The 26,665-nt window shown below is 45.8% G+C and overlaps 1 protein-coding gene across 2 annotated transcripts in view; it reads left to right on the forward strand.

Moving 5' to 3' along the window:
* The first annotated feature begins 213 nt into the window (after positions 1–213).
* SNAP25 (synaptosome associated protein 25) overlaps positions 214–26,665 on the forward strand; it is a 61,994-nt gene continuing 35,542 nt past the window's right edge. For both annotated transcript variants that reach the window (XM_039568792.1, XM_039568791.1), the window contains exon 1: positions 214–472. The gene's annotated coding sequence lies outside the window, so the exon portion shown is untranslated. The remainder of the gene's footprint in view (positions 473–26,665) is intronic.

The raw sequence follows: 26,665 nt of genomic DNA on the forward strand, positions 1-26,665 counted from the left end.
TCACACATAAAAATAGAAGCCCACGTAGATTGGCCATATATGGAGTACCGGGGACTTCAGAGGGATACCCTCTTCGGACCACCCCTTTGGCGGAGGAAATCGCTGCTGCGGGAGGGCCCCTGCCCCCCTGCCCAGGCAGCTCGCCCGCAGCCGCCCTCAGCCCCCTGCCCCGACCCCGGCCCCGGGGAGGCGGCGGCGGGGCGGCTGCGGGAGGCGGCGGAGCCGGCGGAGGGAGCGGTGCGGCGGCGATGACTCAAACCCGCCCGGCCCGCTCTGCCCCTCCCGCTCCCCCCGCCGGGGAGGGCTATTAAAAGCTGCTGACGTAGGAGCGGACGGCCATCTTTGATGAGGGCACGGCTCCCGATCCATTGAAGAAGGAGACCCGCGGAGGTCAGCAGTCTCCTGTCCTTGCCTCCCATCCAGCTGCAGCACCGACCCACCGACCCCGCCGCGCCGCGCTCCGTCAGCCCAGGTAAAGGTGGGAGACCACCGCGGGCCCCGGCTGAGCAGGGGGAGGGGGCGGTATTGACGAAAATGAAATGGAAAAATGGATATATTTAAAGTGGGACCCGTTCGGCTTTTTGTCTCCAGCCTCTGGGCTGCTGCGGGGACAGAGAAAGGCAGGGAGAATGGGGTAATTTCGCCGCCAGCCTCATCGCCGGCTGGAGCCAGCGGAGGCAGCCGGGCTGTGCCTCCCGGCCGTGCGGGCGGCAGGAGGCCGGCGGAGAAGGGAAGGTCGGAGGAGAAGGGGAACCAGCGCCATTCCCAGCTCGGAGCGGGAAGAAGGGTCTGCGGGCGCTCTGCGCTGCTGGGCCGGACCGGGCTGTGCCGCCCGGAGCGCTGCAGCGCCCGCACCGCGCCGGGCTGCGGCGGAGCATCAGCACCGCGGACAGCGCCGGGCTCGAGCGGGACGGGGAGGGGACGTGTGTCTGTCTGTCTGTCTGTGGTGCGTCCGCGTGTGTGTTCAGCACCGCGGACAGCGCCGGGCCCCGCGCCGAGGCCGGGGGGTGAGCGGTGTCTCTGTGCGTGTGTCTGTGTCTGTGTCTGTACGTGTGTCTGTCTGTACGTCTGTGTCTGTGTGTATGTGTATGTTCAGCACCGCGGCCGCGGGAGCCGTCGCGGTGCCCCCGCGGCGGCAGCGGAGGCGGCCGTGCTGCAGCGCCCTGCGGCTCCGCGCCCCCCGCCCCGGGGCTGCCCCCCGGACACGGGACTGGGAAGCGATTCCCGACTGGCAAGCAGCGGTGCTCCCTCATTCCAGGACAGGACCGCGGGCAAGAGCAGTTGTGGTTGTGCAGCTCAGAGTGAGAAGAGGGAGAAATAAAATTTAAAAACAAAGAACAAACAAACAACATAAAAAGGCAAATAACATCAGTTCCTGCAATTAATCGGCGTTTGGCACTATGGTCCCTCTCCTTGGAGAGGTGTTTGTGTAAGGAAGGTGGGGGGGTTACATAACGCCCAGCCCGCGGGGTCCCCCTGGGCCGGGCACTGCCCGCAGGGACCACCGGCAGCCCCCGGGGCTTCCCCGAAGCCGCGGTCCGTCCCGCTGGCGCCGCTGTCCCCCCGGGCGCCCCGGGCACTGCGTGCCGCGGGCTCCAGCGCCGCTGTGCCGTGACACGGGGGGCTGAGTCCGTGCCGGCCCCCCCGCCCCGCTCTCCGCGCTGCGGAGCGGTGCGGAGCCGCCGCCTTATGTAACGCGGGCTGCCCCGTCACGGCTCCTGGCCCCGGCTCCCCCGACGCCGGCGGTGTTCCCTCCGCCCGTCCTTTCCGCTCCCCGGCACCTCAACCCCCCCAACCCCTCGGTGCGGCTCCAAGTTGGTAACTTCGCTGCTTTTTTTTTCTGCGGGGCGAATAAACAAGGGGAGAAAGGGGGATTGGGCTGCGTGTCCAGACACTGCGCTGCGTAGCTGCGTCAAACCGGAGCCGCGGGATCTGCCAGATTTACGTGCTTGGCTTGAATAATTGCTGCTGGTTTCGTTCCCAGCTGAAAACGGAGCGGGGGGAGAGGGGGGCTGGTCTGCGGCGGTGCCCGGGGGTGGCAGAGCAGCCCCACACCCCAGACCTGTCTGCTTCCAGCCCTGGACGCAGCACCCGCAAGGACATGCCCGTTCCACACCCCCACCTCGTCCTAGCTCTGGGCATGGAGCAACTCCCCCATTGATCAGCACAAGGGTGATGTGGGGCAGCCAGCCCTAGGAATGGCAAGGGAAGGGATGGAGCCATGGGGGAGAAGAGTGCTCCGGTGGGTATGGCTGGGGAAGTGACTCTTTCCTAGCCCCCCAGCCCCCTGCACATCCTTACAAAGAAGCTAATCTAGGAAAAAAGCAGCAGTGGTTTTCCATTGCTGCTGTGTCGCGCAGAACAGGTCAGCCAGGAGGTGACCGCTGAAGAGTTGGATTCCTAGGATGGCTGCCAAAAAGATAACAGAGGTGACCAGACCAAAGATGCAGGCAGGCCTGATTGGCAAAAGCAAAAACTTGAGGCTGCCTCTGAAGTCAATAGGAGTTGCAGAAACTCAGCACGTTACAAAACCAAATGCAGCTAGATAGCAACCCCCAAATAAATGCAGCCGAATTTTCTTTCCACAGCTAACTAGAAAATGAGAGTGGCGTTTCTGGGAGCTCTCGGGACCAGGCTGTGTGTCCATTGAACTCATGGGGGCAGTGAAAGAAAGAACAGCAGAATCCAGCCAGTATGAACCCTCAAAATACATCTAATGAGATGCCGCTCACTTCGCAGATTTATTGCACTGGAGGTGGGAGCTGCTTTTCAGGTCAAGGGAAAGCTTTTCATTTTTCTCCCTATGCTTTAGGTATGGCAACAAATAGCAAGATTAAAGTGCTAAGGCGGATAAAGCATGGTGTCTACCTAGTGCTTGCACTGCTTTAACTGAGCGAGGTAATGAAACAAAACACTTTTCCTGTCAGTGTGAACACAACTTCAGCGATTTTTATGTCTATGTGTCACAATGCTACAGCTGTTGCTTTTGTAGCAATCCTCAGGAAAAAATAGAAAGTATATGGCACGGTGTAGGGGTCACTTTGCTAATGATTTCTTCTCTCAGGAACAAAGAGCACAAACTGTTTTCCATTTACCTTGGCTTGTTGTCACACAATTACTCTTTTTCTTGCATTTTTTTTTCTCCAAATCTCTGTCATGATGTTTTACAACATAAGGAGGGTACATATTTATATATACACACACACACACTCATTTAAGAGGTTTCTAGGGTTCTAAGCTGGGTAAACCCACAACAGATACAGGCTGACTTTGCAGCATTCATTGGGCAGAGTGCATTTTTCTGTCTGTAGAGTTTCATGCCCTGCTACCAATGCAGTCACCTTTGGGCTGGGCCAGTGCCAGGCAATCTGTAAGAACAGACTTGTTCCAGCATTTTAGAGCTTTAGAGTCTAAGGCAGACAAGAATAATGTGTTGCTGGAGAGCTGCTGCAGGATGCACTTCCCAGGCAGATCATGATTACCTCTAGGAAGCTGGACTCGGGAGCAGGCATAGGGCTTGTGTATCTACTGGGAATGCTGCATATAGTTTGTGAAGGCTATAAGTTGTCAAATAATCCTTTATTTTTTTAGCTTATTATTTTTGAGCCTCCAACAATGTCTTTTCCCTTAGTTTCAATAAACTCTGGCTTTCTCGCCTACTGACCTTGCAGATTCAGCTTGCTGCATTGTATTGCAACGAGCCCTTTCTCCAAAACACACAAGTTATATTCCTAGTTCTTGTCTGTCACCCCTTTGTTACTCCCTCCACAAATACTTAGACACATACAAACTCCCACCAGCAAAATCTGTCTCTTATCTGATCATGATTTTCAATATGCTCTCCCACATCCCACTAAATTTTCTAGGACTTTCCACCAAGCACAAAGACAAGTCAACTGCATAGGTTCAAAATTGTTCTTTCCTGCTTTGTGATGGCCCCAAAGCTGACACTGCAAGACCCAAAAGTGGATCTGAATGGCCTAGAGGAAGTGTTTGAACCACTTGCCCTGTTGTTTTAGAAGGAAATTTGGCTTTACTTTTGCATCTTTCATCTTGTTCACTTGCTATTTCCTCACACTTCATGCTCAGCTACAATCCTCTTTTAATTCCTGCTAAAGATCATCAGGATGAAAGAAACACATTAGGGGCATGAGGACCCTGATGCGAAGGGTGATGAGTGTCGCCTTCTGATTTTGATTATTCCGGTGAGTCTAATCCAAAGTCAGTTGAAATCAAGGAAAATACTTCCATGTACATCATTTTGTGGTACTTGTAAAAGAATATTTAGCAGTTTAGGTTTTTGAAAGGGAAACAAATGCTGTGTACGTGACCCCTGTGAAATATACTGGCATGCTGTGATTCTAAAGAGGATGTAATTATTGCATTAAACCTTTTCCTCTTTTTTCTTAAAGAATGAGAGACACAGTAGCTTATCTTACCCACTGGAGAAAGCTGAATTCTACTACAGGCACAGGGAGGAGAAGAGGGAAACACTAAGTAATTAATCATGGCTGTTCCTGGCCTTTGAGAGCTGAATGTTAGTGCTGACCAATCTGTGCTCTCTCTGGCTGTCTAAGAGATTTTTTTTTTTTCTTTAGAGCTAACAGTGCTCTATTTCACTTTTTGGATGGGATTTAACTTATTACTGGACCCCATTGTCAGTTGGTGTGAAGTGGCATAACTGAGTGCTCTGCTACTCTCCCGGCCAATAATCTTTCAAGCTGGCACTCCTTGTTTATGTTTCAAACCAGAAATGGGTCTATTCGCTGAAGGAGCAGCTCTTCCAAAAAAAGAGCTCATTTTAAATGGTGCCCTCCCATATCCCATCCCTATTTTTTACCGGCCTGGTCTCACTGTTGTAGACCCTCATGGCTGAGGCTCACACAGCCAGGCTGCCTCAGAAATGATGACAAGGAGCAGTTATGAAGCAGCAGAGGAGGAATCCTGCACATTACGCCTCTGTTTCAGGTTGGGTTCTGCTGCACTCTGCTGGTACATAACACCAGCAGAACTTGTATATGCTGTAAAACCAAGGACGCAGCTGAGCTTTTCCTAAAGGCACAGTTGTGTGCAGAAAAAGTTGGAAATTCCTAGCAGCAGGTATTCATTTTTCTTTCAAGCTGGGAAGTACTGTGAAGTTTTCCTGCATTCCAGTAAATGCATAGAAAAATTATCCTTCTTTCATCAAGTTTTTTAAGGCAATATTCTTAATGTCTGAGACATAGTATTGGTAGAGTTGAAACACGGAAGAACAAAGGCAGTCAAGTCTCACTGTACAAGTGTCTAAAACTGAAAGAGGGGAACTGTTTTTACATGTTTTCACTATAATTATTGTTTTCCTTGTGTGTTTGATATGATGAAGTTATTGTGCCAGCATTCACTGGTAGAGTCCATGAGCAAAATGAGAGTTATCATAAACTATGGCAGTGCTAACAACTAAAACTGATATCCTAGACATTACAAAAGGATGCCTCATGTAGGTGATTTGTGAAATTAATGCAAGGTTTGCTATTTCTTACTCATAACCTACCAATTATCAGGGAGCTGCACATACAGGGCACTGCAGAGTGCTTGGTAGGGCACATTTGTAATTTTGCATTGATCTCTTCCATCTCCCACATTTTCTCAGTAGCATTCCCTTGCTAAAAATCCCAACAGATTCCCTTGTTAAAAATCCCAGCAAATCTTCAAAGATTTTCACTATCACTAGTCTGTGAAAGAGACTAGAAGTTTAGATTGAAAACTAAAGCTCTGATCACTTCACAGCTTGGTGTTTGTCATGATGTATTTATTTGTTATACTTACTCTCCACCCAAAGGAGAGGAATTCTGTTTCTGAATTGCAACACAGCCGTAGAAGAAGTAGTAATTTTTTTTTTCCTTTTGTATAAAACAGTTATTTGGAAGATGTGCCAACCTCTCCTTGGTTCGTTTTCCCACTCCTGAAAATTATAGCTCCCAGAGGAACTGTGCAGATGCCAGTTCCTTGATCTGTCTTACAGAGGTAAATATATTTCCTCCAGCTACTCTAAAAAATTTCACAAAACAAAAGCATACTTCTTCAGAAGAGCTCATCTGTCAAAATAATGTTACCATTCACTGATTCTTTTTTAAAACAGGAACAGAAGTCTTCCATGCATATTTAAGCATTTTTTAAAGTAAAAGGTACTAAAATTAGCTTCGCTATGCTTTAGATGCAAATTAAAGTTTTCCTTTTCCTTCCTGCACGGGTATATTTTTGTTCAGTCTGGTCCCATTCACATCGTTAGGCACCTCACCATTCACCTCCGAGGGATTTAGCCAAGCTTGCATTTCTGCAGGCATCAGGGAATTGCTGTTTGATCCAGCCCAGCGCTGCTGCCTCCTGGAGCCTTTGCATCCTGTGCACACACGTGGGCACAAACCTCTGCGAGCTCAGGGCAGCCTGTGCCCAGCAGCGCTGACCCCGCCAGCGACTGACATCGTTAGGAGAGAAATTTCTGTTCCCTGTTTATTAGGCACAGGCATCTCGTAGGGATAATTTGTTCCTGCAGAAAACAGTAGGAAAGCTCTAGCAATTTATTGGTATAGAGATGTTTGGTAACATCTGAACTTCAGATATTGGGGGTTAGGTATTAAAACACTGGGGCTGCACATGGAATATCTGGATTCAGGTGCAAGTATCACACATTAAATAAATGTAACCTTTGCCAAGTGCCTCCATCCATAAAAGAAAAATCTCAGATTAAAATAACTTCCAGTTTGCATTCCTCAGCTTCAGATGAAGGACAAGAATCCCGTACCTTTGAAAAGATATTTTTATGAATATTAGGGCATAGCAGTTTCCACTGCCTGGCGGTGGTGACCTAAAATTGATACCCCTACAATGCAATCTTCTCCCAACAAAGGTGGTTGTCATTCACGTCGAATTTGACAGGGTGTTACCCATGATTGCTCCCTTCAGGTTAGTAAAAGGCTTGGTTGGAAGGTGCCATATAAATCCAGATTATTACATTCATGATAGGGAGAGAAGAAAGTGATCTCAGACCAGAAGGTGGATGAAACATTCATGCATTTGCTCGTGCATTACATAAGACCAGGACTTTGCCAGAGCTGTGTGTTCCTCCAGAGTTGCACTGAGCTGCTGGGGAGAGCAGAACTGAGCCCTATCCCTTCAGCAGCACCAATTCCAAACCAGTAACCAGCTGAATATACAACCTGGGTATGTTCTGTGAATATTTGAGTATTTCAGCCAAACATTTGCTTTTCTAGAGAGCATTCACCTAAGTGATACTCGAGGATGTGAAAAGCCCTCTAGAAACAAACCAAGGTATGTGAACCCAAGTAAACTGGAATTCACTGCCGACTTCCAACAGCCAGTTCTCCCCAGAGAAGCGTGTGTTTTATTTGCTCAGCTGTATGGAGACAGGTATTGGTTGCAGAGCCTGCTGAAGGATTTCCTGCAGCTTTTCTGCCATTAAAAACGTGTTCTTGGGATATGGAATTTGCAATTCCTGAAAATATAGGTCTTTTATTGTACCAATGGCAGGAGCAAGAGGCAGAAAGACTAAGAGCAGCAGAGGGGTTCAAGATGCTGCTGGATGAGTGCACAAAGGGGATTATATGGCATGGCTGGTGGTGGTCACAAGAGACTGGACTTGATAAGGCAGCGAGTCTCTTTAAGTCTGATGTTCCTAAGAGGTTTTCTTATTTAACAGAAGAAAAGAGAGGAGGGGGAAAAAAGGCCTGGATGGTTCTTTGCTGTCGGTTTAGTTCATTTTAGAGATGAGCACGTCAAGAGACAGTGGAAAAACCCCTCGAGGCGCCAGGAATGCACTAAGTATAATTGAAAATGCTCTAGACCTCCTTTGTAATGCAACAGTAGGGCCATCTGCAGGCTTTAGATTTTCAATATTAGCAAGGCATTTTAAAATCATTGTGTCGTCTCATTCCCTTTTTCTTAATTAACTGTTTTAAATAGTACAAAATAGTCTGCTCCTGAAGCAACTTGCAGGCTCTGAGGATCATTTTCTAAGCCTGGTAAACAAGAACAGGTGTGCACTTCTAACAGGCTGGCAAATAAGAATGCAGAAGAGCTGTTGACGTCACACAAAAGGTCCCCAATTTCCAGATTAGTGCCCAGGGCACTTAAGGTTACAGTATTAAGCAGGCTGATAGAGGGTAGCATGTGACAGAAGAGCTGAGCAGCATCTCTCATCCTCTGGAGGCCTCAATAGCTGTGCTGCCTTTCTGTTTCTTGGAGTTTGGGGTCTCCTCCCAGTCCTATGTCAACTTCTGCAGCCTCAGCTCCTGCTCTCATCATATTGCCCAAGCGCCCTGGGGGAAACCACCCTCTAAAGAGAAGGAGATGCAGAGAAAGACCCCTTTCAGCCCCATTCAGGACAGGGGCTCGGTGTGCTGGTATGGACAGACAAGGCATTACAGGCAATGGGCCACCCAGATCACAGAGGGACAACAGGGAAAGAGTAGGAAGGCAGGAACACAGTGCAGGTGGAGATGAAGAGCTAACTCTCTCTCAGCTACAAGGACCCCAGTGCTTCCCTCTCCTTTGACTGGGTTGTTGAGTAGGAGGCCAGAAGAAGTTACCCATCAGTGAACTGAACCCCCTATAAAACAGGACATCCCACAGGTTGCAGTGCTTCTCCATCTTAACTGCTTCTCCAGCAGTACAATTATCCAGTTTTGCTTTCAAAAATCGCCCACAGTGAAGAATGCGACAATATATGGTTTTTAATTGAACAGTGAAATCCAATAAATTCTTTATTGTGGATGCAAGCATTTATCTGCAAAGTTATTAAACTGCTATTTAGATTGATGAGCTGCTCTGCTGCTGCCATACTGTGATTTTCCAGTGGTTGCTCCTGTTCCTTTATGGAGTAATGTTTGCTTTCCTCTTTAGAGTTCATATTCTTAAGAGCTCCATTCTTTCCCAGTGAGGATCCCGTATTTCTGTCCTTCCCTTGCCTGCAGAAAGCCTTTACTTGCATGTAGAAGTTTACCCACAAAACTTTTAAAAGACTCCCCAGCCTGCAGGTGAAGAGATAAGACACTGATCCAAAGGCCAGGGCACACTCCATGATGCTGGAAATTAGATGTTCAAGCACAGAATGAGAGACTCCAAAGCTGTTTAAATTTCAATTTCTTTACCTTCTTTTTGTATTCAGTCTTTGTGGTGACATTTCCAAGAAATGTGTTGTACACTTAGCTGTTCTCCAGCCAGAGTTCTTCCATTCATGCCTGCAGTCAGAATCTATTCCTCGTAACAATCAATTTCCCGCAGTAGGGAGGTCAGAGACCTTTCAAAATTTAACCAGGCTCTCCAGTATTGTCAAACACAGTAGGCCAATTCCTGGGCTTAGAAGAGTTATTTTATCTTAACCAAAAAATGATCCACTGTACCAATAAGGATGAGGAAGGGGACAAGAGGATAAAAACCAGAATGAAGTAACTAGGGGAATGGAACAAAATCCAACAAAACACCAACCCAACCCCAAAAAAAAGACAAAAGCCAGCAGACTAAAATAAGAGAAAGGACAGGATGGGCTTTTTGCTTAATTCTCTTTCTTGCTGTTCTTTCCCTATGAGCGCACCATTGACAATTCCCTAGACTTAAAAAGTAAATTCCAATCCTCAAGTTTTTGATAGAGTCCTTTTAAAGGTGTCCTGAAGTGTTAGGTTATAAAACACTCACTCCTGGTTCCCAGTCTGCATCCCTGCAGCAGCCACAGCCTTCTGTTCCACCTTTGCATTTCACAATGCAGAGGGGGTGCAGAGGTGCATCCTTACTCCTAATCTCAGTCTTACAGGCATGTACAGACAGCAGGCTGGCAGGATTTGTGAGCAGTGTCCCCTGTAGCTGGTGTCTCAGAGACAAATAGCAGAGCAAAAGGATAACGACTGCTACCCACTCACTGCAGTGTTGGAGATGTGCACTTGCTCTGCAGCACTTACATTGACAATAAGAGCAAACCAGTGTTTGTGATATCACAAGGCAGAGCCCAAACATTTTTCCTTTTGCTAGAAAGCCTAAAAAAAGGCCCTCTTTTCAAGTGTGTTAGAAATAGAAGCCTGTTTCAGAAGAGACATGAAGTTATCAGTGCAAATTAATAGCGCCAGATGGGGGGTTAAATTGCTGCCTCACAGCTGAAGACATGCGAGTGAATGAAAGTGGTAGACTATAAAAAGGGTATCATCAGAAGTGATGAGATCCTGCTGCGAGGTGGGATTTGTGAACGTCGTGCCTGTGCTTGTAAGCAGTTGCTCAGATGAATGCTTTTATGGGCCAGAGCGAGGCGGAGAAGGGAACAAAGCCACGGTCACTTTGGAGATCACGTCTCATCATGATGATTTTACTGCTTTTACCCAGGACAAGCTGTCCAGCAGGATGAGCTACAATTGAGTATGGTGGAGCTTGGTCTCCTGAGGTGGCACACAGGAGACAGGGAGCTCGCCAGAGCAGTCAGGGCAGTGTGGCTGTGTACTGGCTTTGCGTGGCAAGGTTTTGGGGGGGATATCAGGAGGAAATTCTGTGAGAAGCTGCCAGAAACTTCCCCTGGATTCAATGGAGCCAGTGCCAGCTGGCTCCGAGACGGACCCGCTGCTGGACAAGGCTGAGCCTGTGAGTGATGGTGGCAGCGCCTCTGGCATAACAGATTAAAGAAGTTGGGAAAAAACCTGCACAAGAGCAACTGCATCCAGAAAGAGGAGTGAGAAAATGTAGGAGGAACAGCTCTGCAGACACTAAGGCCAGTGAAGGAGTGGGAGGAGGTGCTCCAGGTGCTGGAACAGAGATTCCCCCACAGCCTGTGGTGCAGCCCATGGTGAGCCAGCTGTGGCCCTGCAGCCCATGGAGGTCCACAGGGGAGCAGAGATCCACCTGTAGCCTGTGGAGCAGACCCATGCCAGAGCAGGGGGATGCTTCCCATGAGGGCTGTGACCTCATGGGAAGCTCACACTGGAGCAGGCTCCTGGCAGGACCTGTGGACCAGGAAGAGAGGATCCCACGCTGGAGCAGGTTGTGATCCAGCGTGATCCTGTGGGGGACCCACGCTGGAGCAGCCTGTTCCTGAAGGATTGCATCCCATGGAATGGACCCACGCTGGAGCAGCCTGTTCCTGAAGGATTGCATCCCATGGAATGGACCCACGCTGGAGCAGCCTGTTCCTGAAGGATTGCACCCCAGGGAATGGACCCACGCTGGAGCAGCCTGTTCCTGAAGGACTGGACCTTGTGGAAAGGGCCTGTGCTGAAGTAGTTCATGAAGAACTGCAGCCCATAGGAAGGACCCAGTTGCAGAATTTATTGCAGGACTGTCTCCTGCTGGAGGGACTCCATGCTGGAGCAGGGTAGGAGTGTGAGGATTCTCCCCCTGAGGAGGAAGGAGCAGCAGAGTCAACGTGTGATGAACTGACTGCAGTCCCCATTCCCTTCTGGTGGGAGGAGGTAGACAATCGGGAGTAAAGTTGAGGTCAGGAAGGAGGGAGAGGTGGGGGGAAGGTGTTCTAAGATTTGGGTTTATTTCTCATTGTCCTACTCTGATTTGATTGGTAATAAATTCCATACCTTTCCCTAATTTGGGTCTGTTTTGCCCACGAGAGAAATTGCTGTGTGACCTCCCCATCCTTATCTTGACTCACAAGCCTTTTGTTACATTTTCTCTCCCCTGTCCAGCTGAGGCTTCGGTGGGCACCTGGCATCCAGCCAGGGCCAACCCATCACAGGCTGCTGAGCTGGGACAGCATTAACTGGGTCGGCTTCCAGAGCAACAGGGAGCTTTGTCAGGAATACTCCAGGTTTAAGGGTGTTGTTCCTGAAAGAATGGCAGTTCTTACACTAAGAGAGCAGCGCTTTAATACAGGTATTTCTCAAAACATTTCAGTGGAAGAGGAAGGTCTGTTTGGCCATAATTAAGCCCTTTTTAACTCTCTGGATACAGTAACAAAGGAGCCTATTCCCAAAGCAAATGTCTGGAGTTCAAAAACTTCAATAATGCATAGCTGCATTACACAGAGGACAGGCTGTGGACCTGCTCCTCCTTTCCAAGGGATGTGCAGTGTGCAACTGGAGCACACAGGGCAGAACAGAGGCTCAGCAAGCCTTGAACACCATTCTTCATGTGCCCCAAGAAAACAGGGCTGCAGCTGTGCTCTTTTACCCCCCACAAAAACCAACAGCACCACCCCTCCCCGAATCTCAGAGCTAATAGCGACTTAATTCTGACTGAGAAACTCGGCAGAAAGTTCCATATATACAAACATACTGTGGTTTGTACAAGGCAGGAATGTACTGTATTCTAGAAAACCCTGAATCAGTTGAGCATAATAGGAATTTTGCTGTGAGTCACCATCTGTCTAAAGGAGAACGTGGTCAGGTCCTCTCTCCAGCACAGCAGAGAACTGACTCACCTCTACTGAATCAGTTCTTTAAGTCCAAAACAGAGGCAAGGCTGAGAAAAGTGGCTCATCAGCACCTCAGTAATCACGTGGCTGAGATACGCTCAAGGTATGACGCACTTGAAGAAACCAGAGAGCAATTTGCAGCAAACTAATTATAGAGTGAAATCCCCATCATTTTCTGTGTTCTGGGAATGCTCACCATGAATTTTGATTTTCCTTGGCTTCCTCTTCATCTGAAATGATTTGATGAGTCTTTTTTCAGAAAATAATCTCTGGATCTTCAGACTGCTCACTGCACACATTCGAGGCTTTACCTGTACTGCATTCCTTCCATTTTGTCCCAAGGGCTTCCTGCTCCCTTTCTGAGTGTGCAAGGGCTGCAGATGTGGGAAGGTGTGGGAACAGTGAAAAGCTTGTTTCAAATCCAGAATTTGCTCTCTATGAATATTCCTAATTAAGTATTTCCGAAAAATGATGTTTTGGCAAGTATTTGTTCCTGTAATTTTATCCACAAGATTTTTTGACAGAAATCTTAAAGAGGCATGTGAAATAACTTTGTTTTGAGGCTATTAAAATGCAGAATTGCACCTGGATGTACGCTGGTCCCAGTTCCCCAGCTGAGCTATCACGTTCACCTCTGCAGAAATAGCAACTGTCACAGCAACAGGCACAAGAGATGCAGCCCTCAGAGAATCACACTGAGCAAAGAAGAATATCTAGGACAGTGATTTAGCTTGTCTGGATTAAAATGTTCCTCGTAGATGCTTTAGGATTGTTAGAAGTCATCCTAAAGGAAGATGACAGGCTGTTCAGGCCTGCCACGAGTAACACAGAGGAACAAATAGTTATTGCAGGAAGGCTAATACAGTATTATACATGGAAAATTCTAAGCAAGTTCCTGGGAACGCTGAAACAAGAACATTTGACCTGAATTTCAGAAAATCCCTTTCTGTGCTAACATATGTTGGAATACGGGGAAAAGACATCAAACTGGTTCTGAACCAGTGTTAAGAGGTTTTTGTTGACTGGGTGACAGTCTCATTTTCACAAACTCGTGGTCACTCTGAGATGGGACATAGCAAACAAGATGCAGGGGATCAGAAGAAATGTCCATCTCAAGCCAAGAGTGGATTATTTTGAGCTGAGATAGAGACATGTGATTATTTAAAAATTTTTAACAGAACTGCCAGGACCTGTCTGTCTTCAAAGGAAGACGAATGCATGTGGACTTGTGAGGGTCTGCAGCAATCTGGCATTCTTTGGGCAAATGATACACGCTGCAGGACTGCCAAATACAGATGGACCAAAGGGAGATGTCCAGATGTAACTGCAGATGTCATAGGAAATTAAGCCACTCGCTTGTGCTTGTGATTCAAGAAGTTCCATTTCTAGGTCAGATGACAGCTTAGTTGGCCATTACTGCAAACATCTCTGAGTTTTCTTGAAGTTTTCTGCCTAGAACCCATAAAAAAGCAAAGGACAAGTGCCATTTTTACAGGAAGCACATTGTAAAGCCATGTGAAGAATTAACTTTATGGAGATTAACAATGAACTAAGGAAGTCAGTTGTTAAAGGATGAAGTTCTTTAGTACTCAATAAAAAAAGAGACATTGACGAAAAGAGCTGCAAATATTTGTTGTCACTGTGAAAGCCAGTATCGCCAGTTTTGCATATGTAAAAAGGTAAATATTTGTTCTGGTAAACACAAATATTATTGTTTGTGATTAATTAAGTTTTTGACTAAACTACCAGTAAAGTTTATTCATCTGTTCTGTTGTAGTGTCCTGTTGAATGATGTCCTGGTATGGTTGTGAAATATGGGTCACTGAGAGATTATTGTTTGTTTAATAAATCAGACCAGCAAAGAATATGGAAATACTGTTTAATCAATGCTGTTGAAATGAATTTGTTTCAGAATTCAACCACCTCACTCTGGATAAATGTCTCCATTACTGCTTAAGTTAATCAGTATTTCTCACATGAGGACATTTCAATTATATGGTAAAACGTGAAAGCTCAAAATGCAAAATATTGGGGGAAATTCAGTATTTTAGATTAGAAATGTTATGCATTTTGTACCTATTCCAATTCTTGAGAGAACAGTCCTTCCCTCCAGAAGTAAGATAACCTATTGCCTCTGTTCTAGTAGCTGGCTGACTAAGTGTGTGTGCAGAATGTGTGACAAGGTAGTCAGATCCCCAGGCAGTGAGAACAGAACTTTGATTTGCTGGAGGAAAGAAAAGGAATCATTTCTGTCAAAGCTTTGAAAAAGATGACAGTAATTTTTAGAAATGAATACTTACGCATTTTTTTCATTTTCTGCAAAGCTTCCATTTACGTAAGAAATGAAGGGTTTTAATCTTCTTAGTAAGCGTTTTGATCATTATTTGATTAGTTTATAAAATCTGTATATTGCACATTTCTAATGAAATGGGAAACTTTTTACTGTTTCTTTGCTTACTTGTGTCAGTCTCTGTGTCTGGCACGAGCCTCATTCAGCTCCTGCCAAAGAGTCTCTGCTGATGAATGACATTTGTTCTATTGTTTAGTCCCAAACCCCCTAACACACTTACACTGATTATAGACTTCAGAGCCAAGAAATACTGACATACAATCAGAACTGGGGAGAGAAGGGGACAAAGTTTTTTTGTTTGTGCTTTGAAGATGCTAAAAAAGCCTTCGCAGCCTCATAACTTTAGCGACAGAAATGTAATGGAAGTGGGAAATGTTTATGTCTCATTTTTGGATGAGATGAAGCAGGTGAAGAGTGATTTGGGCTTCTCATGGCCCATTCATTTCTGGAGATGTTGCATCAGATGTCTAGGATAATATGGTAGCTGTGGCTGGCAGCCTGTAATGCAGGCTCCTGTCTCTTCTGGAAATAGCATTAAACAAAATATATGGCCTTGAAATTTATATTGTTTGGAATAGCAGGTGCTGTGCCATGGATCAGAAAGAAGGAGCTCTTTTAAATCAACAAATGGCTGGAGAAATAATATTTTAATACTGGTGTCCTACTGAATTCTGTATTTGTCTCACAGCATACACATGCATTGGATCCCTTATGGTACCTTCTGGGCACCTTCCCAAGTCTCAGTCTCTACAAAATTCCCCCCAGAACAGCTGGAAAAGCTGAACACCATTCTCCTTTCCCTGGCTTTGCACACATTCTGTGACTCTTCTGCTTGTGTGCCTTGGAGTGTCTTAAAAGAAAACAAGCTGATAGGAGCTGCTGTTCCTTAGTGGCCTTGGACAGGGCCACCCTAGGGCCTGAGGCTACCTATTATCCTGTTATCCTGGGAGGTTTGCCAAGGCGCCTGCTGGGAGGTGACTGCGGATATCTGGAAGGTTCATATTCTGTGATCACCTTCTGTCTAACTTTTGATTGGGTCATGTTTAGAGGTTGCCCTTACTCTGGGGCTGGATGACCACTGAGGGGCAGAGAAGAAGTGTCCACTCTCATTCCTGGGTCTCTGTGAGCAGTTGTTGATGCCATGAACCTCCGGTGCTTTGCCCACAGACCTTTAGTGTGTGACTCCCTCTGCTCCTCAGTGGTTATGGTCTTCATGTCCAGAGGAGCAGGCAAATCCCAGTGGTGGGAAGGCAAGGAAAGGGAGAGTGCACCTAACAACTCATCATTTCTCTTCTTAAATGGGGATAAGCAACACAACACTGGTTTTGGATTTTTGAGTTTGGTAATTTCTTGGGCAGAGACCCATAAAGGTTCTGTTAATGATTTCAGGAGCCAGGCTGTTCTGACAGGCCATCTTCACATCTCACCATTGCTGCCTCTGCTAACCAAGGGCAAGAGTTAATCAGCAGTGGAAGGAAGGAGCCTTCTCAGCAGCCCAAGTGTGGCACATGCCTTACCTAGTCAGGTTTCACTGCCTCGATGACATTAATTTGCTCCTGACCTAATGCTCCCAGCGCTGCAGTTCAATATGTTTATTAATTCTAGGAACAAGCTTTCAGATGAATTTTATTGTTGCACTGAGACACGACGAGGTGAAGATATGTGGGTTTTCTATTCCATTTTCCATATCTATGCCATAAAATGTTGCATTTGTGGCACCTGTATTATTTGTGAGCTTGCATTAGTGCTTAGCTTAAGGCCTTTTGAAATGTCCTGGAAATAAAATAGCCTCATTAAGCTTTGGGGTAGATTTTTAAATTCTTGTTCATTTTTCAAGTCAGAGGAGTAGCAAGGCTTGCCAAAGAACTAGGATCATGAAAAGTTTCACTAGCCTGGCTCAGACACATAAAACTACTGGGAGAAATTTGGATGATCACTCCTGATATTCATTGACTTCTAACAGGATTCATGGGTTGATCTATTGTTTTCCATCTCAGGGAATTTTACATATTCCCCAGAAGAAGATGGCACAGATTTTTGTGGAGACAGGTGCCTGTATGGAGTGGACTTGTTTTGGGATGTAAAATAGGAAGTGCCACGTTTCAGTAGCAGAGCAATTTCTTCTACTTGGTCTTGACCAGCAGGGGAAAGCTCTGCTTTCAAAGAACGATTCTTAAATATGAATAAATATTGATTTTTCATTACAAATAAATATCTGCAGTCAGACAAGTTAGTTAATATGAGCTACTTTGAAATTAGCCTTATGAGCTAACCTTTGCTACCACTGGGTTCATAGGGAAGATTCCATTGCTTCAGTACAAGAGAGATTAATGCCCCTGAGAAAGACTCTGCAGGAGTTTTCTTTCTCACCTTTGCCTGATGGGAAGAAGGATTTTTATAGTTCATTAAAGAGAGTGACCTGTTCCAGGTTCTTAGGCCAAGTCCTCAGAAAAGACAGATTTTAAATCCTTCCCTCAATGAACTCAGCGCTAGTTTAGCTCACCCAGCTCAAGGCACTTCGCTGCTTTTCAGCGTTCAGGCAAAAGAGGCATTCAGAGCCCTTCCTCACAAGCTGGTGGGTTTTTTATTCTTAAATACAGAATTAATCTAAAATTAATTTCCCACATTTGCCAGTTACAGCTACAGCTACAGTTATTTTCATATGCCAGGACAAAGTTTTAAATCAGGATCTGTATTTTGGGGTTCCTGAAATTCAGATGGGAGATAAATTTGCTTCCCAGACTGCTGGCAGCTGTCTTCTGGGCATTGATGACGGTTTGTGTTCAGCCAGGGCCTGTCTGAAGCTTCAGACAGTGATTACCCTTAATGTCTAATAAAACCTGAGGAATTAATTAGTCTTTTTGTGACTCTGCTATCCTGAATTACTTAACCTGGATTCAAGGCAGCCTCATGGGGAGGAGTGGGGAATACAGGGAAAAGGGACGGAAATAAATAAACTGTCAGTTTGTTGTCGTGCCTCCCTTCTCCTGGATTTGAACAAACATGGGGCAGAGCACAAAGCCTCGCCAACAATTGCACTTCTCCCTCCTCCCGAGGTTGCCACAGCTGACCCCTCTCCTCACCCAGGGAGCCGTGCCAGGGTCTGGTTCTGCAGGGCTCAGTGCTGGATCCTGCAGCAGACTGCGCACGCTGCAGCAGCTGACGGCAAATCCCCGAGGCAGAGGCTTCAGTGCATCAAACAGCAGAATGGATACTGCAGCACCCCCTCCCTGCTCCACTCCTGCCTGAATTTAACACCCAGCAAACCTCCTCCTCAGCATCTTCACTGCAAGCTTGGGAGGAGCACTTGCAGCAGTGGCTCACTGCAGAGACTGCAGTGCCCTCTGGTTTGCAGGAACCGGGGGATGTTGCAAGGAGGGGACACCCTGGGAAAGGAGGATTTATGGGTCTGGCTACGACCAGTGTGGGAGGGTGGGAAGGGGAAAGGCATCCCACTGTGTTGGAGCAGAAGAATCCAGTGAGGACAGGCAGGTGCTGCCAAAAACATGAGGGCTCACAGCATCCCTCTGAGGAGGGGAGTGCTCCTTTCTCTCTGGCAGCCACCCAGGCCCAAAGTGTAATAAACCCACAAAACGGATTATTTTTCTTTAAAAATAGACCATGCCCCCCCCCCCCCTCCCCCCCCCCCCCCCCCCCCCGGCTCCTTAAATAAATCCCTTGCCCCTGTTCTCTTCAGCTCAAGGTCACCTGGAAGCACAGCCCTTTCACTACAGCACTGGTATTTCAGCACATGAGCGAGAAGAGCAGCGAGCCCGAGGGGCCACGGCCACAGATGTGCTGCCTGACTTTGCCCATTGTGTGTTGCATCTGGGCTAAGCCTGGGGAATTTTTGGACAACAGTTTGGCTGTCAGTCACAGGGGTCTGAGCTTACAAGTGCTGAAGTGCAGTTACAAAGCTCTCTTAAGCCATTAACTATTGTAAGTGACATAAATATTCCCCTTTTCCCTCAACAATGGGTGTTTTTTTCATTTGCTGGAACAAGGGGCTTTTAGTCTACCAGATGGGTCTAGGCTATATGTCCTCCAGATTTGCTCCTTAGATGAATTTTCAAAGCTTACAAGGATAACTTCATTTAAATCTGTGGCCTTCAGTCTACCCTTGGGTCAAGTGTGAAGACAGCAGCTGCACTCCAAGATCTCTTACACCACATGTATTTTCTGCTGTATGTGCCACTGGGGCTTCATGAAGGAAGGAGTTATTTCCCCCTCTTTATTCACTTATTGAAAAATATTGTCAGCATGGTGAAAGCAGTTCAGTCTGAAATACCTGAACTAGGCAACATTGCTTACAGAAAACAAATTCTATATCGGACACAGAATTGTTCCCACATTATTCTTAGGTCAAGAATGAAGAACCACGGGTTCTTCAGGAACTTAAATTACATAAAATACACAAGCAAACAATGATTGCTTTAGATTTAAATTGGATTACATTCAAATGAAGTTCATGCCCCATCCTGCTGTCTTTACTTACAGGAGTAGTATTTATAAATATATAGTAAAGCACGTCAATATTCTTGATTGGAACTTATTTTACTTACAAATGACTTCATTAGCAAGTATTGTTCTTGTCTTCAAAATGCTTCCATTTCGAAAAATCCTCATACATTTGCAGGAGGGATAGAAGTGATGAGAAAGCTCTCCAAACTAAAGCCAGCTGAAAAAATAAAGGGATTTGGGCTCATACTGAAAGACCAGAGCACTTCTACCCAAACCTGAAAAGATGGCTCTGTAGTGGTGGGTCTCAGGGGAGAGAAACATCTACTGTTCCCTGAACAGCTGCAGCAAAACCCTTGGGTGCACCATCTGCTTGAGACACCTCACCTTGAACACTGATGGCTTGGCCACGTAAAAGTGTAAAAACGCCTTGTTGGGTAGAGTATTTTCTAATGCCTGATCTCACAAGTTTCACAGCATTCCAACCCCTAACTCCCTGTTGGGGACATCTCCAGAAGCCACCTACCACAGCTGAACACACCTTTTGGGAAGACGTCCCTCTTGTTCAGACATTTTCTCCGTGTCACCGGCCGTGCAGGGCCAGGTGTGCTCAGCGTGCAGCCCCAGCTCGGTGCCGCCGCGGGCTGTGCCCTGCGGTCCTTGTCACACTGCAGCTCTGCGAGCCGTGGTGCCTCTTGCTCCCAGCCTGGGTGAGTCATCCCTGCGATGCTCTGGAGGCAGCACTGCTGAGAGTCCCTTGTCCTTGGGACAAGCTGTGCTCTCCTACAGAGGACTGGAAAAACAGCCTGTCTCAGCTGATACCCAGAAACTCTCTGGATTTACACTCAGGTGGATGAATGCAGATGTGCCTAAATAAGTGAGAGTCTTCCGAAGGTGGAGACGTTGGAAGGCAAATCCTGTTTTTCTGATGCAAATCAAGCACTGTTTTAATGTTTAGAAGAATCAAATTGACTGTCACTGCTCATCCACTGCAAGGAATAACTTATTCCTTCATTTTGGCATGGCTTTTTATAAAGCCTCTGGTCTTAAAGACCCCAAGTCACCTCATGTGGGTCCCAGCAAAGGCAGAAAAAGGTTTAGGGATTTAAATGAAAACAGAATTAGAGCTTTCATTGCCCAGGCAGCGAGGCAAAATCCCTTTGCCCTCAGCTGTGTGCACACACTCTGCTCCCCAGCTTGAAGTCTGGAGCTGTAGGATATTGACAGGAGGACTGTGGGAATATCCAGGCACAGTTCTGGGAAAAGCCTCTATTTGCTGAATTCTGTGACTTGTTTGTGACCAGACTTTGCTTGCTGTCAAATGTCAGCTATTAATTTTTTTTGCTGAGTTTATTCTTGATGTTTCTGTTGTTAGTATGTGAATTGCTCTTGTCCCAGCTCACTGCTGTGGTTCATCATCCAGCAGCTGAGTGAGGGGGTCGATTTTGTTTCAACACGTACTAGAGCCAAAGAAACCTCTCGGCCATGCTTTGTGTGGACCTTCACATTTGATCCTCAATCTCTGCAGCTCCAGGTGTGCTTTTATGTCTTAGATGGATATAAGGCAGTCTGGTTTTCTGCTCTGTTTCAGGGTATTTTGTGTGCACCCTCTTGCCACCACCAGTACCTGCATAGCTCAGGGATCTGGGCATTGAATCTTAAGGATTTCAGCAGGAGCTCCCATGTACCTCTATGTTGCAAACAGTTGCTTCCCAGGAGCCAGACTGCTGAGGCCAATAAACAGTTAATTGTTGTTTATTTTATTTACATGATCAATTTTAATCTGTTGTTTTATTGTTCAGCAGAGCTCTGTAAATCTTGTGTGACCCCACAGGGCTTACCCAGCTCCCATCTTTCCCAAGCCTTTCCCCTGCAGATTGTATCACAGCCTGTTTCAACGTATCCATCCCCCTTAATGAGAACAAGAACTACAGCAGGGAAAAGGGGGAGCTCTTTCAAAATGTTTTAAATTCCATCCTGTCAGGGCCAGCATCTGTGGGTTGATGAGATTCACTTGCAATAATAATGCAAGTGTAGGAGCCGGGGAAAGGACAACATTCCCATAAGGAACTGGAAGACTTTCTACTCCCAAACACAAATAGAAAGGAAAAGGTTAAAGCCAAACCAGACCATCTTGCATGCCCTTGCAGGCCTTAATTCCTTCACAAACATGTGCAAACTGAATAAAAAGAACTAGCTAAATAAAAATCCCCATGCAAAGAGAAAGATTTTGATCCTCTGTTAAAACAGTTTGAGTGGAAAGGATTTTGCAGCCTCTCTGTTAATCTGCTGATCACGTGGTTGATAGCGATGCCCTTGAGGCACTATCAAGCCTGTTGCTGAATTGATTGGTCAACAAAAAAAGAAAGGAGAAAAAAAAGAATTGAAGTTGTGCTCTTGTATTAGTACAGCTAAATCCTCGCCTGCAAGTCTGGGTAATCTTCACTGGAGGAGCATGCTGGGGTTTTTTTCATCAGCCTGTGAAGGCTGAAATGGACTTCTGAAGAAAGAGAGGTTTCTAAATCAGCCTTCTTCCAGTTTGTATTACTGATTCTTGGAAAATGAGTAGCAGCCAGGAATTAGTTGTAGGTGTGAATCAGAAAGCAGCAGTGGCCTTTGAAAACAAGTGAATAAGTTTGGCATATCCGTGGGCTGCTATTATGCATTCCTGTGGCTAATATAATTTGTTATTTAGCCTAGAAATGTCAGATGCCTTCAATATTTGACTTGTACAACTCTAAGTGAATTGTAGGTATCCACCTTACATGGTTGTTCTCAATTTATTGGTTTTGATACAAGTATTCTCCAGTAGCAAACAGTGGATATGACCCAAAGATCTTCCCGTTTAATCTTCCAGTTGTGCCTAGGGAAGGGAGCAGCCAGATCTTTTCCCTTCTCTGAACAGCATTTGCAGCGCTGCAGGGTTTTGGGAATGGGTCTGGACTGGTCAAGGGTCCAGCTTCCGTTCAGGGAGATGAGCTGTTTGATAGCAGCAGGATTTTTGTTACTGTGGCTCTACGAAAGAGCCTTGAAATAATAAAATTTAAACTTGTAAAAGGTTTAGTGGTTTAGAATTGGGTTCCCAGCCCTTTTCGTTACATAAACTGCATTTAAAAAAGATACTCTGCTGTGTCCTTAAATTGTGCCTGCTGCATTTTATATACTCACACGTCTATCTGTGTGTCACCTGTGTATAAACAGAGAAGGAGGGGACTTAAAACCTAAGTAGGGTCCTTTCTTTTTATAACACGGCTGTAGCTATTTCTTTTTTTCTTGAAAGGAAGTAAGCTTTTCAAAGTTCATGAACTCTTCTTCAGCTTTAAATCCTGCTTCCACAGTTTAAGTTCCCAGTGGAGACTACAGCACAAAGGAGAGGAGAGAGGAGCCAGGGGTAGGAAGTGGCAGAAAGCGAGCCCTGAACCAAGAGTGTGGCAAGGCACAAGACATCCTCGGGGGTCACCCAGAGCACCCTCAGAAAAGTCAACCTTTTTCTTTTTGTTTTGCTTGTTCTTTTGAAAAGCTCCTTTGCCTTAGAGAAAACCCACTGGCCATTGTGGGGAGGTGATGGAAGACTCATTTTAGATAGCAGTTCCTTGAGGTGGTGGGCTTTGACTCAGGCCTATAACCTCTTGTGCCTTTGCTATTTCACTTATGGTGTGACATCTTGACGTGACAGTGCCCTCACCACAGATGGCTGCATGCACACAGGAAAAAACCCAAGCTGGCAAATTCCCTTCCTTGCTACCTGCTTCAGATGCTGTATGATACAATGAACAGGCAGCTGGGCACACAGAACATGGACAATCAATGATAAACAAGACAGTGAGATAATTTCTTAAATATCTCTTTTTGCTTTCCCTCGTAGCTGGAAAAAAATCGTCCTTCAGTTAAAAAACCAATTCTACAAATAACATCATCAGCCCAGTTTCATAATGCTTATATTTTGTCAGCTGCTGATTTGACTCTGACGACTTAGTTAAAGAAGATTTCTGCTAAAAATATATCAGCCCGCTGCTTGAAATGCTTTTACCACCAGGCAGAAATGAAAGGAAAGGATGAGTATTATAAACATAATGAATAGCTTTGTTTACCACAAATACATGTCAAGAGGGGAAATGTTGTCTATTTACATTCCTGATGCCCTCACGATTGCAGTGTATTTTACTCGCCTATTAAAAGGTTTATATTTAGCAAGTGCTGCATTAATTAAATTTCTTTCATTTCTGTGGAAGGTCCTTCCTGGTGGTACACAGCTCAGGGGCAGGGGTAGGTGTGAGTCCTGGGCTGCAGAGAAATCTTGCAAATGCAAACCATACAGAAAGAAGTGAAATGTCAGCTGAGTGTGCTGACAGCCCGTAACAAACAAACCGTCAGGGGAACACCTTATTCCCATCTATCACTTAGAAGTCAAAGCTTTGACAACACTGTTGCTGATGGGGTTAACTGTGTCACTGCCAATCTTTTACACTAAAATACAGAATTATTGTTCTTTCACCACAAAATGCTTTTCCATATTTTTGCCGTCTATCAAAATCACCAGCAATTCCACACTAAGCTTGTAAAAGTGCTGCTTAAACTCACAGCTTGTCTCATCCAGTCCTAGAAGGACTAGTGAAGGTGGGATAGCACCAATTTTTAACATACAAATGAAGAATTTCACATCTATTTTACTGGTTCTGTTCAATTAACTTTTAAAAAAATCACTTTCAAATTAAACAAAGTTACAACAAAATTTCCTCCTGACTTGCAGAGTTCCAAAAACTGCAGCAGAAATGAGCTCTACTTTGTGACAGGCCAATGCAAATATGCTCACTTTTCTTACTGTAATACTCGTGGGTTTCCTTTCTATCATCCATTTAGCCTAAAAATACCTTTTTGCAGTTTGTGGGTTTCCTTTTCATCATCTATTTAGCCTAAAAAAAAAATCTTTCTCCAGTTTGCGAGTTTCCTTTCTATCATCCATTTAGCCTAAAAAAATCTTTCTCCAATTTGTGGGTTTCCTTTTCATCATGCATTTAGCCTAAAAATGTCTTTCTTCAGTTGTCAGTCTGCCTTCTTGGATCATTTTAAGAAATTCGAGGATGATCTCTACTGGTTTGCGTTTGCTGCCATTGATTTGATCAGTGTGTAATAGAAGAGTGTGGAACTCTTCTGACCTTTTGCGTTGACTTTGCAAAGGCAGAGAAGACGTAGGAAAGGCTGAGGCAATGTGGAGCGAGGCCTTTTGAACAACTACTCATTTAATGCTCTCTTGCAGAAGCTCAGCTCCATTTCTCTGTTGCCACTGGGGCTGCTCCTCTTGGTTTGTGAAGGTACAGAAGGAGACTCTTCACCCATGGATCATTATGGTTTGGAATGCTGAGGGATGATGATTAACTTAAACCAGGAGATCTGGAAGAGGTTTGGATGCGTGTATGGAGTGGGGGCTGGACCAGGAGCTCTGGCACTCTTGAGAAGACTGTGCAGAGGGAACAGCTTCTTTCTACAAACCTAGGAACAGCAAATGCAGCAGGCCTCATGGAGCCTGGTGGGAATGCCCCAGGAAAACTAGCCATGCAGTTTTCTTATTCCTTGCTGTCTCTTGAATCCCTCAATAAATGTTTTGCAATAATTCCATTTTACATTTCTATTCCATCTCAGAGAAACAGAAGGGAGCAACGCAGAGCCCCAGGAAAATCTGGCAGAAAAGTATTTAAGATGCCACACACTCCTGTTTGGTGTTTCCACTCACACCTGCCCTTCCACACACTGCTGGCCTCTCCCAGCACCGTCGCCGCTGGCTTGTAGCTCTACCTGCAATTCTGACCCCACTAATGGCAGTGGCGACACTTCCTCCAACTTGAAATGGGGCGTGACTTTCACCACTAGCTTCTAAAATTGACCATTAATCAGATTTAGTGGCTTAGGAACAGTGTAAAGAAACCCAGGTTGGAATGAAATTGAAGAGAGGCTGACTGCTCATTTTTGCTGCAGTGATGGCCAGTGAATATTTTGAAGACCTGAACAGATTTAGGGTTTGAGTTCTACTGGCAATCATGACACAGTCAGAGATCTCATCCTCCAGCTAGGCAGATGCCTTTAGTTTTTCTCCAAGATTCTGGCCTGAGAATGCAAACAGCTTTGTCACAAGTCAAGACGTTTTCTTTAATCCCCTCTACTAATACCTGGATTTCTTGTTCTGAGCCATCTAGATCCAGCTATGCAAATGGCAAGTCAGGTTGTAGGATATTTTGGAGCAGGTATATCCTGGAAGGATGGGGAAGCACTAAGCCCTTTGAGCAAAGCCCATACCCTCATTTAAAATACCGTGTGAAAGGCCAGCCACCCTTTTCCAGAGAAGACTAATTCAAATGGAACTGGCATAACCAAGAGCTGGCAGGATGACAAACAGTCTGTCTACCCGGAAGGGACTAACAGAGCCCATCTTTCACGTCATAAGAAACGCTGGGAAAGGTTACAAGTCCTGTTTCTGTACCTCAGAGAGAGAAAAGGAGAGAGCAGGGAAGAAGATAAGCTATTTAAGCCACAGGACAACACCAGCATAGGAACAAGCTGCTGTTTCCTAGCTGGAAATCAATTAGTGCTAAAAGTAAAATGTTTTTTTGGTACTGGAGAAGTGAGGGTCTGGACTCAGAACTAGTGGAAATACAATAAACTTAGTGAATCATAGGACATAGCTTGTTAAATTATAAATGAAGCTGCATGAGACAGGGAGCTGCAATAACAGGGAATTTCACTCACAGCAGCCTATTCTGTCCAGGTCTGTGCTCTGTGCTGCCAGCAGATGTGGTGCCCACTCCCCTAAGAAGGTTTCTTTCTTCACCCTCCACCTCTCTGGCTGGTCACTCTCCCGGATGAACAGAGCAAACATTTTTGCCTTGAATGTTTTTCTGTTTCTGTGGGAAAGTAAAAAAGAAAAAAAGAAGGAAAAACGTGTGGGTACATAGGTGTAAAAATGACTGCAAAGAGATAACACATTGAGAGGTTTATTTTCTTTTAGCAGTAAAATGGATAGAAAGTCAAGTTTTTATTACTCTGAGGTGATATTGTTACAAAATGGCTGGTCTGTGCTTTCATTTTTTTCGGTGTGGGAGCCTGGTGAAGCGACAAGCGTGTGTTGGAGGAGCCTCATGGAGCAGCCGTGTTGTCTGACAGCTGACAGGACAACAGTGACTTGCCTTGTATCGGGGTGGGGTGGCAGAGGTGCAGTGGGAGAATACGACACCATGCTCACCAGCACTTATCCCAAAGTCCCAGCTGTCCTGGACCCCAGGCAAGGTGCCGGTCCATGCCCTGAAACACCTGCAATTGAAGTAGGACAAAACAAGGGCAAGATAGGAAGGAAGAGAAGGATTTTATCTGTGTTGTGTAGAGGGGAAACAGATTCAGCTGTTAAACATGGACAAGCAGTCCCATCAGAGGGTATCCAAGACACCTGCACGGTGCTGATGGATAGAGCC

Source organism: Corvus cornix, chromosome 3 (genome assembly GCF_000738735.6).
Source record: "Corvus cornix cornix isolate S_Up_H32 chromosome 3, ASM73873v5, whole genome shotgun sequence".
NCBI classification, from domain to species: Eukaryota; Metazoa; Chordata; class Aves; order Passeriformes; family Corvidae; genus Corvus; species Corvus cornix.